Source organism: Ostrinia nubilalis, chromosome 5 (genome assembly GCF_963855985.1).
Source record: "Ostrinia nubilalis chromosome 5, ilOstNubi1.1, whole genome shotgun sequence".
NCBI lineage: Eukaryota > Metazoa > Arthropoda > Insecta > Lepidoptera > Crambidae > Ostrinia > Ostrinia nubilalis.
The window spans coordinates 18414033-18431904 of NC_087092.1; the positions used below are offsets into that span (position 1 = coordinate 18414033).

Below are 17872 nucleotides of genomic sequence, written 5' to 3' on the forward strand. Positions count from 1 at the left end.
TTACCTAAGTTATACATAATATAATTTACAGGTAACATTTATACCTATATCGAGCTAGTACTTACGCTTTTCAGAGATCGTGACGCGCCTGTGTACTGCCGAGTCACCTGCCAGCGGTACAAGCCACGCTATTAGGCATAAACTGGAGTCTTAACTTCCAGTATAAGATAATATATCATAGCAAAAATAACTATTTACCACAAAAATGTTCTATGAACTTTTGACACAACGAAGTCTGTCTAGGCAGCTAGTGTTTAAATAAATCAGGTATTGACTCCGCTAATGTCACACATTAATTCGTTGCCCGGGCAAGCTAATCAAGAGAATAAAATTGGACTACGTTGCCTATATGAACAGTTGTTATGCGACATCTAAGTTCAAGTAACAGAACTGGCGAGCAGCACAGTGTGTAATATTACACGAACCATTTGGAGCTACTTTTGACCCCCTCATAACTCAAAAACTATTTCACCACATAATGGTGTCTTTGGTTCATTTAATATCCTAGCTAAGGAGTGCGTTCGCCTCGCTTCCCCATGGACGCTCGGACATTGTAGATGGCCGCCGGCGCCGTCCGTTTGAGATTAATCTGATCGCTTCTGTGCGAATTGAATACGGGAGTCGGCGCGAGATATGGCACATTCCTGCGCCCGCGTCGCCTGCAGACTTATCGCTCTTATTTTTACTAAATTGAGACCACTTTGTCTATTCTGTAGCACAGCTCGGTCGGTTATTTATTCAATCAATTTAATGCTCAACACAATAAAATTAAAAATAGAAAACACCGACATGATTGTAGTACATGGTATGTGACGATTTTTTGAAATAAATGATTTTGGTAAATGGGATATTTTATGTCGTCTAAATTAAAGATAATATTATCTTCTATCTTCTTATTAATTCCATCGACGATCGCTGGTCAAGAGGCGAGTCCTCGGCAACAGCGACAGTATCTCGTATGGTACTTTACGATAACCCTACTAATATGATGTGAAAGTTAATAAATGCATGAACAGCGCTATATCGCACGAATATCTTCCTACAATAACAAAACAAATCATAAATATTGTTCGTAGCTCCGGAAAAACCTTTACCTAAATTGATGAATAAAACAGCATGAAGTGACTCGGAATATGAATTGATACAATTTAATTAGCTAAGTAAAGAGGTAAAACACGCTTAGGTCCGGTTTCTTTCTCAGAATTATTGAGGGTCCCTCTAGTTCGAATTTCTTAAAAATGTGTAGGGAAACATTTTGTCGTGAAAACTCTCCGCCATAAAAATATTTACCACTTTCACAGGAGTTTTCTGAACTCTTCGAAAAAATAATATCGAAATTGTATTTTTTGCCATCCTTACAAGTGAAAACATATAAAGTGTTTATATTTTTTTTGTCATCGGTCTATACCTACTACATTATTGTTAATAAACTGAATGATCTCTCGGCGTAGAGACCCACCTGCCAATGCCTGCCAATAAGTTAAAACTCGTGGCCGCGAGCGATCAGGACCTTCGAGTCCAAACCGGTATGAGCACTAGACCAGCGGCTGGAAATAGCTCGCGACGCGTCAGGTGCGAGTAACGGCACCGCAGCGGCCGCGGCCGGAGATGGTGCGCTTGCAAACAAAAAGCCCACATCCAGCGAAGGTTATGGCGTTAGCCTAGTTGGTGCTACTCATGCTGGCCGGTGGTAAGCAAACTAGTCCACACTAGTCTTATCACTACATAATATATAAAACAAAGTCGTTTTCCTCCTGTCCCTATGTATGCTTACCTAGATCTTTAAAACTACGCAACGGATTTTTTTTTTTAATAGATAGAGTGATTCAAGAGGAAGGTTTTTAAGTATAATACTTGAGCGAAGCAGGGGCGGGTTGCTATTAATATAATAAAGAGTATAAAATCCATTTCAGCTAATTACATTATTATTTGATGTTCACACGTTAATCACTTTATGCCGTCTATATGACCTAATTTTCTTCAATAACCGTCTTAACATCAACATTCTCATATTACAATAAGACAAGCAGAATTTATGAAACATACAGAAACCTACAATCTATACTTGTATTACTATTTACACTTCAATGACGTTGGTATGTAGAGTTATGTTGCAGGTTTCACTGAATCATTTTTATAGATAACAAAAATGTGACATTTCAAGTCATTGAGACCATTTTATTGCATAATACGAGTATGTGAGCTCTCGCTCATGACACTAATATTATAAAGATTTGATCGTTTGTTTTTATTATTATTCAATAAGCCTCGAAACTACTGGACCGATTTGAAAAATCTTTCACCATTAGAATCTTACGTTCTGATGAACATAGTCGGTACAAAGTTCGCCGGGTTAGCTAGTCTACCTACCTACTGTTGACGAATAAAGTATAAACTAATTATTCGACGGACAAGGGTATCAGTTCCAATTGTGAATAATTACTAATACATAGAATACACATACCTTTTATTGAGCTGCGAGATATAATGTTTGATCCCCTGAAGTGCTTGAGTGCTTGGCAACTCCGCTGTTAACTGTCAACAAAATACATCATCTCATAATATCAGCTCGTTGTCTAATGCAACAGCATCTATAAAATATGTACAGGTAAATTAATCAAGTCATCTAGCTAGAACATTTAAAAATAGTAGTACCTACTTTTATTAGATAAATTAATTGAAACTTGTAAAAAGATATTCAAATTTTTGTAACGCAAAACGGACATCACTTAGGACGAGGATTTTTGACCAAAAATATTTTCATGTAAAATGTTGCCAAGACAACCATATTTTTTAATTTTATTATATTTTTCTTTATTAAGGAAACAAACCGCATGAATTATGAAATAATAATAATAAAATAACATATTATTTAGAGCCCAATTTCTAACTCTACAAGCCCTAACTACACAAACTCAACCAACACCTTAGTCAAAAATATGTTTCATGGCACATTGGGCGCAAGGTGAATAATGTATCCACGGTTCATTACTTTTCTGTTATAGAGGTACAAGTGCAATCGTTTTGTAGTAACAAAACGGCAAAACCACTTTTTTAAGGTGTAGTAGATCTTGTGAAGTTAGGGCTCTAGCCTCTACGTGAGATTTGATAACTTTTTGCCAGAGAGAGCTATGATGTCTCGTCTTCGTCGTCGTGATAATGTATAGGGTTGGGATAATATTAACAAAAAAAGTACTAATTAAATTAAAAACATTTATTCATTTATGAGTGCTGAGTGGGGTCCCATTGCGATGGGCATCGCTGTGCGACAGGGTGGCACTGCTTAGTTTACTTGCTCATTCATTGTATGTTTTATGTCACCTCTGTCTTATTTGTTTTTTTTTTTTTTTTCATTTTACCTCATTTGTCTTTTGTGATGTCCAGGCAATAAATGTTTCTTTCTTTCTTTCTTTCTTTCTTTCATTTCTTAAAATCTACTCCAACGAAAGTAGACACACTGGAAAAATAATAACTATGACTTCTACTTGTTACACACATAAACGGCCCCGCCATTAATCGTCACACCGGGCTTTAAAATGGAATAATACGAATAAGTATGTGTAGTTGAATGTTCGGGAAAAATGTCGGTCGGTTTTTCCGCACATTACACAGTCAGTCAGCGAGTTTTCCTTTTTTCTTTTCATTTTTTCTAATATTACAAAGAGGAAAGATTTGATTGTTTGTTTGTATTAGGGCATGAATATCGGAATCTCGGAATCTCGTAATATCGGAATCTCGGAAGACAAGATCCGATATTACAATTCCGATATTGAGCGACCCAATATCGTAATATCGGAATCAGATAAAGGTTTTAATTGAGACTTTAAACAAAGCGTTTAAAAGCGCCATAACCTGCTACAAAGCTTAAAGTACATGATTGGCAAAGACCAATGATTTTCTCATGTCTTTCAACATCACTTTTTGTCCCACTGCAAATAATTTTTAACCATAACATGTTCTAAAACAATTTTAGCACTTGCCGTACTTGGTCTTAGCAATGAAAAACGACATCTCAACTCCCTTCCAAACATTAATAAAATTGGACTATGACCCGTCAGTTCTGCTTACTATGTGCCCTGCCCATTGCCACTTTAACTTGCTAGTCCGTCGGGCTATGTCAGCGACTTTAGTTCGTTAACAGAGCTTCTCATTTCTGATTCGAACTCGTAAAGAAACACCAAGCACAGCCCTCTTCATAGCACGCTGTGCAACCTTGAGAGGCCACGTTTCCGAGCCGTATATTATCACTGGTAACACACATTGTTTGAGGACTTTCGTTTTTAAGCACTGAGGTATTTTGGACGAAAAGATGTTGTGTAGTTTCCCGATCGCGGCCCAGCCGAGTAGGATTTGACGATTTCCCGCTTTCTCGAAATTGAATCTACTTAGCTGAATCGTTTATCCGAGGTTGACATGCTTGTCAACAATCTCGAAAATCAGGCTCCCAACCGAAAATAGGTAGAGCGGAACATGGTCATAAGCTTCGTTTTGTCCATGTCCAAGGCCTACCTGTTGGGAGACTCGATTAGGTCGAGCATTGTGCCGAGGTCTTCCAGCGATTCCGCCCCAGTACGCAAAACTGACGGCCGATGGGGCAGCAAGGTTCTGGAGTGGAGGCCACGTACCGGAAAGCGCAGCATAAGGCTTCCATCCACAAGGTGGACCGACGACCTCATAAAGGTAGCAGGAAAGCGCTGGATGCAGGCCGCCACCACCCAGCCATTGTGGAAATTATTGGGGGAGGCCTATGTTCAGCAGTGGACGTCTTAGGGTTGAAATGATGACGATGATGACGCCCCGTGGTTTTGTGAGTAGTACATCGATAATCAAAAAGGAACAAATTACAAGCATATTCAAGTTTTATACCACTGTCTAAAATGTTTGTAACATGTGACTTGAATGACTCTACAAATCGTTCCGCCAGTATTGGTTGAAGGAGTAAAAGTTTGTTTGATACCTGTTTTACAAAAACACTTAAATTCTTTACTAGTCCATTTCCATAATTGGCCCATTATCAGTTACCAAAATGCAATGGTTACCCATAACACACAAAATGGTTTTAAATACTTCAATATTATAATTTTAAGAAGTGTTATTTTATACTAAATTAAAGATTTTTATTAAAATCATTATTTTACTGTATACAATCGAGAAATTATACGAATATAACCAAATATTTAAAATTTATAATACATAAACTCAATTCCGATATTAATATCGGAATTCCGATATTGAAATCGAATATCGGAATCCAATATCGGAATTGAAAACCTTCCGATATTACATGCCCTAGTTTGTATTGCATAGGCTCGGAAACTACTGGATCGATTTGAAAAAATTTTCACCATTAGAATCCTATTTTTTTCTGGTGAACACACTTAGGCTATAAAATAGTTTCAATCTACCGTAGCATGGGCTTTTACAGTAACATATTATTATGTAAGTATTAATGATATTTTACATGTCATTTACCTATGATTCACAATAAATGATTTTGTGTATTTGTATTTTTGGCCAGCCAAGTGCCAAGATTAAGGCATCGAGTCTAAAAATATAAAAATTTATAGATTTATAGATGTCACGGTAAATGTGATAAATTGAAAATTATTAATAATTACCGGTTATTTCTAATAAGCCTAGCCGCCCATGTATCCCAAATCCCTATGTGATATAAAAAGGGGGAAGCGGTATTGGAAACCAATTTATAAGAACCAAACCTTCTTGCATCTAGATTAAATAAAATTGAGAACTCGGTAAATGTTACGAGAGCATAAGACCGTCACCTCGACTTTATGGTAGAAACATAACTTACTGAGTACCTACCTATACTCGTACATTCTTTCGTAACTCGGATAGCTAGCCCGCATTTGCGTACAGAGGACGTGTCCGCTACTCGCTCATAAAACAGTACAGGCAGTGATTTGACAAAAGCGATGTTTACCGAAAGATAATGGTGACATAAATTTGAATGTTAATGTGTTTGGGGTCGAGGGGGCGCGGCGGCGCGGGCGCCGGGGAGGGCCGCGGAGCGCGATACTAGCGACATCTGAAGCGCTCCTTTTATACGGCAACGGTGACCATAAAGTCACGAACATACTTTACAGATAATTGATTACGGATGTTTCCTGGGTAGAATAGCAAGAGTTTGAATAAAATTAGTCCGACGATTAACTAATCAAATAATTACCTTTTTAAAAAAATAAAACCGACTTCAAATGCGTGAACACAAAAAAAACTAAAAATTAAAAATATTGCGTATAAAAAACTTCATCCCCAATTTTCCACCCTTGGGGGTGAAATATTTTCTTCAAATTCGCATGAAACCACCCTTTTGATAATACCTATTCAACAAAAAAATAATCGTTCAAATTGATTTATAATCGGCGGAGATATTGCGTATAAAAAAGTTCATCCCCAATTTTCCACCCTTGGGGGTTGTTTTTTCTATTATTAAATTTAAATGGGACCACCCTTGAGGTATTACCTATACGCCGAAAAAAAATTTGTTCAAATCGGTTCATAATTGGCGGAGTTATCGCGTAACAAACATAGAAAAAAAAAAAACATACGGGTCGAATTGAGAACCTCCTCCTTTTTTGAAGTCGGTTGAAAATACTCGACGCGTATTTTTCACTTTTTCAAACAAATAAAGCGCGCCAAAATTCAAAAGAATAGGCCCGTGACGTCACCGCGTTCTTAAAAGCGTGGCACTTTGTGACGTCACGCGGAACTTCAACGCATCATAACTTCGTAGTTATCTTCGGTCGAGAGTTTAATTGATTCCCACAAATACAAATTAAGTGACATGATCATGATGTTGTCTTGATAACATTATTATTTGTAGCATTGTTATGAATATTTTGTAGCCAGCGATTGCGTTAGGGCAGTTATGTGGCGCCCGCGCACGCCGCCCAGCAGCCGCCCGGCGGCCTTCGCGCGCACTCGAGCTGCACCAGGTATGCATCCGCCTTGTTGTCTAATCATACATTCTACATTTTTCTTACATTACCCAAGTTGGTATGAGAGGTACCTATGATTTGTAAATCAATCACAGTGCGCTCCTTACTTAAGGGTTTACTCCAACCAGCTTTGTTCTACAATAACTATGTACAGTCTACCTACACGAATAATAAAGAGATATAGTTCAGTAACTTTGTGAGTTTACTTCTAGAAATTAAGAGATCCGGGTTTCTTTTCCAACAGACAGCCACTTTACCTACTCAGTGACCAAAAGCCTACTAATTATAAAAGTAATTGTTAAAAAAAACTTAATTTTAAAAAACTATCTAGACACGCGGCATCGTGACAAGCCAAGTTCAAGTAACAGAACTGGCAAACATGCGTATCTTTGCTCAAACTACTTAGTAAAAACTTTTGCCTGCGGCTTTGCCCGTGATTGATTGACATACGAGAGATATGGTTATGAATAGCCTATATCAGGAAAGGCCACTTTTATAAAAAAATATGTTTGTTGTAGTCATAGACGTGCCATCAAACAGAGGCATAGAGGCGCCACAGTGTGATTGCCATACGATACTTAGGCTGAGTTGCACCACCTAACTTTAACGGTGACTATGACGATAACCAAGGCTTTTTGTATGGATTTTGACAAATTTTTGACGTTTGTCAAAGTTAAAGTAAGATGGTGCAACCCAGCCTTAGTTTTCCCTTTCAGCGCTCACCAGTTGACGCCTTTGTCTTAGCCACTAGCGACTGACAGGACCATACTCTACACAGTGACTGAAGTAGACAAATTTAATACGATAGCTCTCATTCAAAACACTATTTATTTACTATTTTATTTCATACCGACTTTTGTGATTGGTGTATGCCCTAAATATTGTAGCTCGTGTCATCAATGTTGCCATTGGTTTGCCCTAAATCCGTTCAGTAGTTATTTCCGTGAAAGAGTAACAGACATCCATTAATTCATTCATCCTTACTAAATTGTAATTTAACAATATACCAATACTGACTGGAATACTGAAGAAATTTACCAATTTAATTGAAACAAAAGTAAAACAACATCTATCTAGTGGTTTGAAATGATTTAGGAGCTGGTCGGTGGTTACGTAAAGCGCCAGCAGGAGCTCGGCAGCTGGCCCGCGCGGCCGATGACCCGCCCAAGGCGAGCCGCCCGCCCCCCGCCGCCGCCCGCCCCCGCGCCACGCACGCCCACCCCGCCACCTTCATTCATAAACCCTTTTCTTCAACTTTTGAACCTACGAGTCCGTCCAAGATTCATAAAAGAAAAGCCATTATGAGATCCCAACAACAACGCCACTCTTGTGGCGGAGTTTCGGGCTGTGTAGGTTTGTTGTCGACACGACAAAAAGAAGATGAGATCCCAAAACCATTGGTCTTTAAGTCGGCCTTTGTTATTTAGTGCCAAACAAAAACATTTCTTTAATTAAAACCACAAAATTTACAAACATTAAAATCAAAACATAATAACGCTTTGGTTAGGTATTCGTAACTATGTTAGGTACACTTGTCACATATCAGCCCAATAAAGTTTTTATTGTTATCCATACATTCGTTAATATTTTTTTTTGGGTCTCCTACGTAGATTCGAATGCCGTTGTTGTGATTCTTTTTCCACTGCCCCTTAGTTTCGACAGCTTATGGACTCGAATGATTTAGTCACAAACGACGTTGTTTCGAAAACATTTTCACTGCCTCATGCGTTCGACAGGTTAGCAGAAAATCAAGAAAAAAAGACATAGTTATCATAACTATATAATTATTACCTATGATAGTCATGGTCTACACATGGTGGTGAATGTGATATCTACTTTGTAAACAGAGGTAGTCTATCAGCACACTATCTACATCACTAAGTTAAATAAAGTTAGTTCCGATCCAAACGGTGTCTATTGCGTCTTTAAATAGCGAAGATATCTGCATAAATAAAACTGCTCCACACATATGTCTCCGTGTCCGTGTGGTGAATGTGTGGCGCAGGCGTGTGCGTAGAAGCGGCTGCGCGGGCGCCGGCCGCGACGCGAACCACCCATCCAATATTTTCTCGGCGCGACACTTGCCTCAAGGCTGCCATATGCACCTGCCATCCACCGCACACATGCGCATCGCATCTAGTGTCCAGTTGCCAACTACTGTCACCGCAGTCAGGCGGTAGGTACCAAGGAATTCGATTCCTGCTCGCCACGAACAATTAAAATGCGTGCCCATGAAAGAATTGCAAGAGAATATTATTATCCACATTTTGTGACAGATTGTTAAAACTACGAGCAGCAGGTTCCGATCAATTATAAATCAGTGGCTCTTTATGTCGTCAGATCAACACATTCAGCAAACTTGTCAAGTAGGTAATATGGACATAGAAAGTTAATCGGTAATTTACATAGACGGGGCTAACCGAACACAGTTTGAACATAAACGACATGAGTCTTGTATAAAGAATAATATGTTAAATGTCAGGATTAATATTCTAGCGTAGTGAACATTGATGACAATAATATAGACAATAATTAGCATAATAACACCAATTAAGTATGCAGCTTTTACATGAAATGCTAAGGTTGAAAACAAAACAGCGGCGTGCACGTAGAGCTGCAGAGCAGTTGCAGGGGCACTTTTTTTTTTTTTTTTTATGGCAATCCGCGCAGTATGCGCCGTGCCAGAGTCGAGCAGGGGCACTTGCGCTCCTTGAATAGCGCACGTCATGCGCGCATCACTACGCATGATCAATGAATATGTTACCGGCAATGTATGTAATTCATGTCATTATTTTCATGTCTTCAGCAGTAGACACTATCGCTGCGCGTCGTAGAAATGCGGAATGCCCCTTGTAGTTGGACAACCCTAGCAGAGAGATGTCAAGCAGCACTACGCGGGCGCGGGGCTCCCGCGCTTCGCGCCCGCGCTCCCAGCACTGCGGCCATGAGTTTTACGAGGAATTTTAATTGAAATGGCATCATGGCTGAAGTTTTCAAGGCCGAGGACTAGTTCATTGAGATGATGTGCAGAACTTTTTTTTTAAATATACCTAATATTTTTGGGATAAAAAGCATTAATTTGCAATATCTTCACTATTGAACTAAACTATGACAATTACGAAAACACTACATGACTACACAAACATCCGATCTGATAACACTGTGAAAGTGAAATTACTATTATAAACCTATCTCAGTTTATAAATATTTATTTACCCGTTAAAATAATTGAGGATTTGAAAACAACAACTAAAACTCGATTGAAAAGCGGTCTAATTAAACGATTATTTCAATACGATGTGATATGAGGATCTTAACAGAACACGATTAAGCTGAAGTGTGTGTGCTTATAATGTATGTATAGCTAGCACGCCAATCTTAAAAACTGAAAACATTTTTTTTTGTTTTGAATAATCCATTTATCAAGGAAGGCTATACAGCTATGTAACATAGCTACGACCACTAGGAGGAGCATCATGAAAAATGTAACGATAACAGGAAATAATATTCAAACGATTTTCGAACAAGTCATATTCAGCTTCTAATTTGTAAAGTAATATGTTTAAAGCGTGGTGTGATGGATATCCGTAACCGTAAGCAAAACTAGAAAGAATAAATCCACCGCCACACTGTGCTCATTTAACAACTTGCATAAACGAGGAATGGTAGAGCTCCTACCCAGGACGGTTTTGCGGCAGGGGGCACTAAGGGGTGAGATCGGCTTGCTGGGGATCGTACGTGGTACGAGAAGATTACATTTACTCAGGAGTTGGCCACTGTCAACCTTACTTCTTATGATGTTTTGGAGAAAAGCGTGGCACTTTTTGATCGAATCGAAAATCGAATATATTCACGGAGCGATGTAACTCCCATACAAAAAACGACCTTTCAACCATCTTTACAACAGTCACGTTTTGCCACTTTTCTAGAGGGACAGGTCAAGCAAGTCCTTACGCTGATTTAGTAATAACATTTTGAAGTTCATGAGCCTTTCTCTATAAGATGAAAGCTTTTTTGTAAGACCAAAGGAGCGTGACAAATGCCAAAGAAATCTCTTCTGTATCCGTTTTATTCGTATGGACAACTACCTATTGGATTATGCATTCTAAAGCACAGACATCTGTAATCGTAACCGAATCCAGCAAGTAGTAGGCGCAGAACAATCCCGAAGAGATACATAACGAAAACAAACGCTAGTTCTTGCTACGACTGCCGGCGCTCGCGTGTGAATCCATACACGTAAGCAAAAACTCTCGAAGGAAAACCAATGACGCTCAACTGTTGCCTTACAAACGCGTTTTAATTAAAACACGGCATTTTAATCCCATACGTAGAGTTACGCGATTAACTAACCGCGTTTTTAAAGTGCTAAAAATAGCACTGTTCCTGTTACATGTGTCACTTGCCTCTATTACGTCAGAGAATGGCATTAATAATAATAATATAATTTGTTTATTCAAGTAACATGACTCATTATTTGTTAGTTATAAAGGACTTAATCTATGTTAGTAATAATTATAGTTGAAACATCTAAACTATTCATTAATGTTATTTTTTTTTACCACATTTACCAAGCTAGTCCAGCTCTAATGATTTAGCCATTTTACGTCGTTAATAGAGCGACTTCGTTTTTGATTACTTAGATAACATACTGCTTTGAATCGATAGCGCGATAAGATACTTGCTTATATCGTGAACATTTTTAAATTTTGGTGGCATCAATACTCGGACTCACCGCAGATCGGGGCCGGCGAGTTTTGAAACAAGAACCGAGCACCGAACGAGATCTCAAAGCAAGAAATGTAACGGCATCGAACATAACCAGCCGGAGCGATACAGACGGCTTATGGCTGTGCACATGTGTGTTATGTAGATGAGCGTATGAAGTTTATCGCGCGCCCACGGCGGCGAGGTCGCCGACCGACCCTCCGCACTTGTCACCACGCGGTGCCGATGCCGCACACTCCGGCAGCGCACGCGCATCGACGGCCCAGCCAAGTGGAACGATGACTGACGATACTCGACTAATTACTTATAAATTACCTACCTATCACTTCAACTTTCTGCTCGAGAAGTCAGTGCGAAGTGTGAAGCAAGCCACCAGTAAATTTTTATTGGAAATCTAATTCTACGATATTGTATTTTATGAAAAGAATGCCATATTCAATTCTGTATTATGAAATAAACTAAGATCGGATTATGAAGAAACTCGCGTATGTAACTATTTGTCCATCCACACACGAAGGCTTCGGGCCGTAAGCACGTTGGCGCACGTGTCGGCGCCGCTCGAAATAACCTCAAAACCTGCCTTTTCAATGGAGGCGCCTCTGTTGTTTAGTTGGCACCTGATTGGGTTATCGGTAGATGTACTTCGTGCTAAACAGCAGTTATCGGGCGATATTGAGGAGATAACAAAACAATGCAGCACGCCGCGCGCGTTGTCGCGGTGCAGCTCTAACGTGCTACAGAAAATGCGAACACGCTGCCGGCGGAAACGCGCTGATATCGCACTCGTTTTATTATTGAAATGCTTGCTAATAATAAATATACCGTACGGTAGGTATAAACAATGCAGTTGCGAACCTTGAAATACTTTTTCTCGTGACTCAACGATTATAAAATATAGAACTGTCATTTACTACGACTATCGGCTTAATGTTTATATTTTCAATTTCATCGGATTATATTGTTGTTACGTTGCTAGGGCAAGTAAAACCATTTGATCCGAGCGTTTTTTTAATTTTCCGATGACTTGCGATTCTTCCAAATAAATGATTTTAGTGAACTTCAATTTAAGTTATTAGATAGTGTTTTTCTGGAGAACTGAAGATCAATAAATCGAGTAGAACAGATTTGAACAATCATTGTTTTGTTTGTCTGTCTTCTTATTTTTTCTCATGATTTTAGTGGGCAGAAGGTTAGTAAATCCCCAGAAGTAAAAGATGGGTATGAAAATGAGCTCGTGAAGGCTCCAAATGCTGGTGGCAGTGTGAGGCGGCCGGTCCGCGTGCACCGTGCGCAGGCGCAGGTGCGCGCCCCCCGCGCGCGGTCCCGTTCCACGCGGGGCCTGCCCGTTACCAGGCCTGGCTCACTCCGCGCGGTACATCCGATAATTACCTACAGCGAAGCGCCCCGCCGGCGGGTATTATATCAGTCGAGTGTCACGCGCGCGCTCGTCAGGACGCTGGCGTGCGTTGTAGTATGATTATAATTCTATGATCGAAGTATTATTTAAAAATGGACATAAAGAGAAAGAAATATTGTGCGGCGTTCGGGTGTTTAAATTCGAAAAGTAATCTACCGGATTTATCTTTTTTTTTTCGCTTCCCAAAGATGCTGAAAGGTATGTTGGCCATGTAGGTAATCAATAATTCTTAGGATAGTATAGGAACCTAACCTACTATGACTACTGCTCAGAATGCGTTCGTTCGTTTCAGCCAAATGACGTCCACTGCTGGACAAAGGCCTCTCCCAAGGTTTTCCATAATGAATGCATACTTACCTACATACGTACCTCATTACAAATAAGTAGATTAATTATTTTTTCACTAGACAGCAACCCTAACAGCGTAAGAAGAGTTCAGAGGCACGCGATAGAAAGAGACAAAACTTGTAGGTGAATAAAATTGTAGGTACGTAGTGCTGTGCGAGCTGAATTCCACTGTATCGCGTCGTAGCAAGACTCGCATTTATTTAAATCGTCTTACGGAGTAATCCTTCTGTACCTGTACTATTACTTATTCTGTGCCGTTACCGATAATTATAATTCTCTAGCAAGGACTTGGCGCCGACCGTGAACCTCAAGGTATTCTGCAAGTTGCATCGTAATCTGTCGTACCTATTTCTTTTAATATTTCATTTTTGTTCCCTGAAACGTGGTTAAGTAAAAAATAAAACACAGTTTACTTTTTAATGATGGTACCAATTGTCACCATTTTATTTAATTACTAGCTGTGCCCGCAACTTCGTACGCGTGAAAATAGTTTGACCAATATTTATTTACCATTGATAGATAAGACGTATAGATTTAGGTCATAAATAATTTACAGTCTTACCATCATCACTCGAAATAAAATCAATAAATGTAACTTAACAACATGAACACGACCAACTAGAGGCTCGTTTTAAAGAGATATTGAAGACCAACTGAGACCGGTTTGTAGCGCCTTAAGCAGGACGGACGCAGGAAAGTACATAATATTTAAAAAGGTAAAAATTAAACATGCAAATTTTAATTAGGTAAAATAATACAATATCAATCTTAAATTATTAGTGCTATTACCTGCAACTATCTGTAAATACAGGGTGTTTGGCGGAAGGTTTGACAAACTTCGTGGGTGTGTAGGTAAGGTCATTTTAAGAATACAAGTTCGCCCATTTGACTCTAAGTGAACAACTTTTTTTTAATTGATATTTTTGTTTTTATTTAATTTTTTCCGAAATTTGACCTTCAATTTTTTTCAGAAGCAGTTTCTTCAATTTTTTTTCTCGCGTGTTTTCAACCATATTTTTTATTTGATATTAATATCGAATATGTATTTAGTCAAATAAAATACATTTCAGATCCAGATAATGATTAGGATAGCTAGTTACGAGCCGCCAAAGTTTAACAAAAGTACAAACCTCGATAAAAAATTCAACTTAGAATTCGATTTAAAAAAAATTAAAGGTGATAATGGATTGTCAATGATCTTAAAAACATATCTAGCTTTTCTTCTTTCCAATGATATTATATCACATCACATGTAGTAATTAGATATTGAAATTCGTCAAAAATTCAAAGTTTATGGAAGAAAATGTAATAATAATACAAAAATTATCCATAATAGTAATAATACTCGAGACTTACTTCAGTCTTTGATACATACGATTAAACTTATTATAGATCAGGTATTTGGCAATGCCCGTAGCTGATCTTAAATTTTCACGTCTCATCTCTACCCTGTATAATATTAGTGTAGATGAGTAAAATGATAAACCTGTATGATTGCTCTCAGTAAGTATGAGATTGTGTTTATTGAGAATATATAAATTACTATAATATCATTTCGACCTGTGTGAGAAATAAATATCAACCACAAATGTTGTTAAAAGAAAATTAAAAATATAGTTGATAGAAAAGTAGAAAAGAGCTTTTACAACAAAAAGGAATATTTTGATGTTTTTAAGTTTCGGTTGTACCTACCTACATGTTTCCTGTTTTTGTTGCATGTACTTAATTGACTAAATTAGGTATAGTGTGATTTTAATTTTTTAAAAAATAAACCCATGTAAAGAATCTAACTGTAAATTAACCACCTGAAATCGGAAAAATTATGGCGATTTTTTAATCACTGTTATCAGTTGTTTTCTTGTTTTCCTGCAATTATTTGAATTTGTTGTTTTATTTCTAGTTATCAGACCACACAATTATTATGTATTTGTTTTGTTAATCGGCGCTTAGCAAAGCATCAACATTACATATTTGATGCATAGTATTGCTACTGGCGCCTTCCTCGCACTGCAGTGTTCAAGGTTGCTCTCGTTTCACAAACGCATCCGTTGAGCAATAACAAGCACATTTTCCTGAAACCGCGCTAACTGGCGATGCAACCGACCCAAATTACCAACTGTATTACTAATTGGAAACCAATTTAATTGCGTCAATGCTATTTCAACCGCGTCATTCACATCTATATTCATGCTATCGTTAAGTATTCCCGTAGTAAATTAGCATAGTACTACATAAGCACTTGAATCTATCGTCGAAATAAATTGCTCGTATTAAACGACAGTGACGCGCGTAACTTTGATTCCATGGGACCATGATTTAATGGGAAAATAAAATTTTTAAATTTAAATTTTAGCTACCTACTAATATGTTTGAAATCACTCAAAAATAATAAGTAAAAATAAAAATAAGTTCCGTAGGCATCCGCTAAGAAAGGATTTTACGAAACTCTACCCCTAAGGGGGTAAAACGGATCCACGCGTACGAAGTCGCGGGCGGCCGCTAGTTCCAGCATAATATTATTAATTCATCAAATAATCACTTCTACAATGGAGAAGTTTCCAATTTTTTTCTTTTAATAAAACTTGAAAATGTAAGTAAGACTAATAATAATTGTGAAAGAATCATGAAAATTTATCTACGAATAAAGAAGTTACATGGCCCCAAAGTTGCGCACTGTCATTTTCGACAACTCTCCAGGAGTGGCATTGTGGTTGAAACTTGAATAGGTGCCGGCACCGGCAGTAGTTCCTGAGATTAGCGCGTTCAAACAAACAACCTCTTCAGCTTTATAATATTAGTATAGAAATAGATAGTATAGATGAAAGCTATTTTTTCTATTTATTATGATATAGGGTTGCCTACTTAAATCTAGCCGCAAATAAGGGATGCCAGCTATTTACCGTCGCCGTCATAACAATTAAACTTCTATTGTGTCTGGGTTACTGTCCGGGAAAGTGTCAGTGAAATAATAAGACTGAGTTGCACCAACTTGCTTTGTTTGACCGCAACTATAACAATAACCGGCGTATTTTGTATGGAGTTTGACAGATTTTCGACGTACTTGTTAAGTTAAAGTAAGATGGTGCAACTCAGCCTAACAAAATCATTTTCTGTTATGATGGCAAACAATCCGTTGCCATGACAATTACGTAAATATAGTCTGTAAATGTAAAAAAATAGCAAGAATTTTAGTTTGTTTTTTTAAGTATTTATTTGTTCATCTAATTCTAAATTAATATTGTCGCCTTTAAAATAGTCCTTATTGTACATTGTGCACGTGTGCCAGCGCTATTTCCAATTCGAAGTCTATCTTTGAGATAGCCTTTACATCTTTTGGCGACGCACGTTTAATATCGTCTGTGCCTATAAAACGACGACCCTTTAAAGTTATTTTTGATTTCGGAAATAGGAACAAGTCACACACATAAATTTTTGGAAAATTTGGAGACTGGGACATCGTTATAGTATTGTTTTAGCAAAAATTCGCTGCCACTTTTACTCAAAATTCAACAATTTTAGAACAAATTTTATTGTCATGTGTTTTGCCAAAAAAATCCAAAAAATATTCATGGCATGAGCTAAACGATATGAACATCTTCGCTAATTGTGATTCGACGGTTTTTCATAGCCAATTCTTTCTGTTTTTCACATTTTCATCGGTTGGTGATATGCTGGTGCGTCTAGAGCGCTCGTCACCTTGTACGCCTTCATGTGCCTTCATGGTTTTCTTCAATACAATTTTACCACTCGTAGACCCTTGTTTCACTCATAGCAGTCTGTACAATTCAATGACTTTCATGTCATTTTATAAGTAAAACTTGATTCAAATTCTTTGATCCATTTTTCCTAACAAACAAAAATCGCCGGACTCGTAAAACATGTCTAACCTAAATGATTGCCACAGAAAAAGTAAACAACGAAAAAAAATTTCAGGGGCATATGAACTAATTTAATAAAATTTTAAAAAAATCAATCGCACTCTCCATACTCACGAAATTTTAAAATTCCCCATGTTTTCTGAATATACCTCGTATGTACTTAAATAACTTCTACCCTACAATGAAATATTTTCTGTTTGCGTAACTTCTAAAATGTTGTGTTTATTTATGAGTCCGTGAAACGCGAGGCTTTGTAGGTAAAGTGACGGGTCGACACTGCGTTTGTCTCCATTGTTCTAGCGCGGCGCGGGGACAAGGCAGTGCTGCTGGTGTTGAGCAACGGATGCCTTGAACTTAGCACTCGCGGCGCGGGAGCCGCACGCCGCGACGTTGAATATTACCTGCACTGTGCATTATATCGACGCTCCCCATAAATATGTATATAGTCGCGTCACGGACGCCAGCGACGGGACGTCGAAGCGGCTTCGGTATTTATAGTGCGCACCGGCAGCGTCAACGCAGGAGTGCCGCTCGCCGCTCGC

The 17872-nt window shown here is 38.3% G+C and overlaps 1 long non-coding RNA gene across 2 annotated transcripts in view; it reads right to left on the bottom strand.

Moving 5' to 3' along the window:
* LOC135072315 (uncharacterized) overlaps positions 1–17872 on the bottom strand; it is a 74205-nt gene that overhangs the window by 42945 nt on the left and 13388 nt on the right. The window contains exons 1-2 of one of the 2 annotated variants that reach the window (XR_010257408.1): positions 17445–17748; positions 2465–2535 (exon numbers count right to left, since the gene is read on the bottom strand). This is a non-coding gene — a long non-coding RNA (uncharacterized LOC135072315). Of the gene's footprint in view, positions 1–2464; positions 2536–17444; positions 17749–17872 lie in introns of those variants that run through there. The other variant, XR_010257407.1, reaches the window with a different exon arrangement.